The sequence below is a fragment of the Nasonia vitripennis genome (assembly GCF_009193385.2).
Source record: "Nasonia vitripennis strain AsymCx chromosome 3 unlocalized genomic scaffold, Nvit_psr_1.1 chr3_random0004, whole genome shotgun sequence".
In the NCBI taxonomy this organism is placed as follows: Eukaryota; Metazoa; Arthropoda; class Insecta; order Hymenoptera; family Pteromalidae; genus Nasonia; species Nasonia vitripennis.
The window spans coordinates 2,170,791-2,172,500 of record NW_022279623.1 but is presented as its reverse complement, the minus strand read 5'-3'; the positions used below and the strand labels follow the sequence as shown (position 1 = coordinate 2,172,500).

The 1,710-nt window shown below is 49.6% G+C and overlaps 1 protein-coding gene across 8 annotated transcripts in view; it reads right to left on the bottom strand.

Annotated features, from left to right (window-relative positions):
• The window catches only part of LOC100118446, a 117,408-nt gene extending 116,154 nt beyond the window's left edge, over window positions 1–1,254 (bottom strand). For 5 of the 8 annotated variants that reach the window (XM_032601726.1, XM_031925814.1, XM_031925820.1 and 2 more), the window contains exon 1: window positions 848–1,253. The gene's annotated coding sequence lies outside the window, so the exon portion shown is untranslated. Of the gene's footprint in view, window positions 1–847 lie in introns of all 8 variants that reach the window. The other 3 variants (XM_031925810.1, XM_031925812.1, XM_031925821.2) reach the window with 2 other exon arrangements.
• Window positions 1,255–1,710: the final 456 nt, after the last annotated feature.

Sequence of the window (1,710 nt, the reverse complement as noted above, 5' to 3'; positions counted from 1 at the left end):
GACGCTTACGATTGTTTTGGCTCGGCAACAAACGTTTTCATTTCGGCAACTTTACGGCGCGACGACGGCGACGTTTCGAGTCGCAGCGGAGAAAAGGGTAATAAAGCAAGACAAGCGGAATACTAAAGTTCGCCCCGTCGTAACGAAATCTATTCGCGCGAATCAGGCTCTCGTAGCGTCAACGTCGCGCGTCTATTTCCAGAGATCATTTTAATATGAATAAGGAGGATTTGTCGTGCGCTATATTGATCCGGTTTATCATCGTTGCGCGTCTCCGAAACTGGGGCAAAAATATCGATCTCGCGCGATGTGTATTTAAAAAATGCAATCAGCCGAGGAAACGACGCCGAATGAGAACACCGACGAGTTTCTCCGTTGCCGTACTGATACATGAAGTGAAAATCGTGTGAACCTTCCCGCACATACACACGATGCGCGAGAAACAATTGAAAGCACGTCCACGAGTTCCCTATTGATAAAAAAATAAAACTATTCAAGGCGTCGCGCAAAGTAGCTGTGCGGAAAGCTCAAGCGACCCGTGCGAGTTTAAAAGTTCCTCTTGAGAGCGAAGCCGTCGCCGCGACGGCTGGAGCGCATCGGTACAAGTTGATAAAGTCGAGAGCTGAGTGGGCCAGAAAGCAAACGCGTCGAAAAAGAGTGCCAGAGAGAGAAAAGCAGATCTGAAGAACTTTGTCTCAGCCCCCAGCTGCACACATATAGACACACTCACACACATATAGCCGTGTACTCCGCACGTTTCACCAGGTTACGTAACGCGATCTCGCGGCACCGAAAATACATATACGTACATACATCGATCGAGTATAATACAGTTATATACACCTACGTATATGCGAGAGATCTATAACACTGTGTCAAGTAGATCCGAGAGAGCTCCTCTTCGGCCCGCAGACTTGTCAGCTTCCTCAACAAGCCCGAGACTGGAGCCAAAAAACTTGGGTCATTGGGAGAATCATCATATCACGCACACGTGTCACACCAACTCGCGTCACTTGGTATTATACTTTATTATTATTCTATACCGTATCGCGCGGATGCAACGAGTACGGAGAAGAGAGAACGATAAAGTCCGGCATATAGGGAACACAGTAGCACACGTAAGTAGCGCTATAACGTATAGCGAGAGTGAGAGCGCGAAATTACAAGAGAGCGGACGTCGCGCGAGCGGACGCGGAGAACGCGCGCAGAGAACACACAGTCTGCCGCGGCTATACGAGCGCTCGAGTCTCGCGCGCTTCTCTCCCCTCTGCACCACCACCACACCCACGGATTAAAAACCGAAATCTCCCTCTCGCTCTCGCGCAGCCTGCGCGCGCCGTCGCCGCCGGCACGTCCTGGACCGCTGTTGAGTCCTGCGCCGCTGCTCTGCTGCTCTGCTGCCGCCCCTCGGCTCTCTCTCTCTCTCACTCTCTCTCTCTCTCTCTCTCTCTCTCTCTCTCTCACTCTCTCCCACGCTCTCTGCGCGCACGCTATATATATATATATATATATATATATATATATATATATATATATATATATATATATATATGTGTGTGCTATCTCGCTTCATCACCCTCTCCGGGAGAGAGAGAGCCGCCTTTTCGACTCCTTTCCCGGCGGCGATCTTATTAAATAGCTTTCAGGATTTTCCGAGATTTTTTCCTCGCAGCTGCCCGCGGATTCGTCCTATATTTGATCTGTGTATAT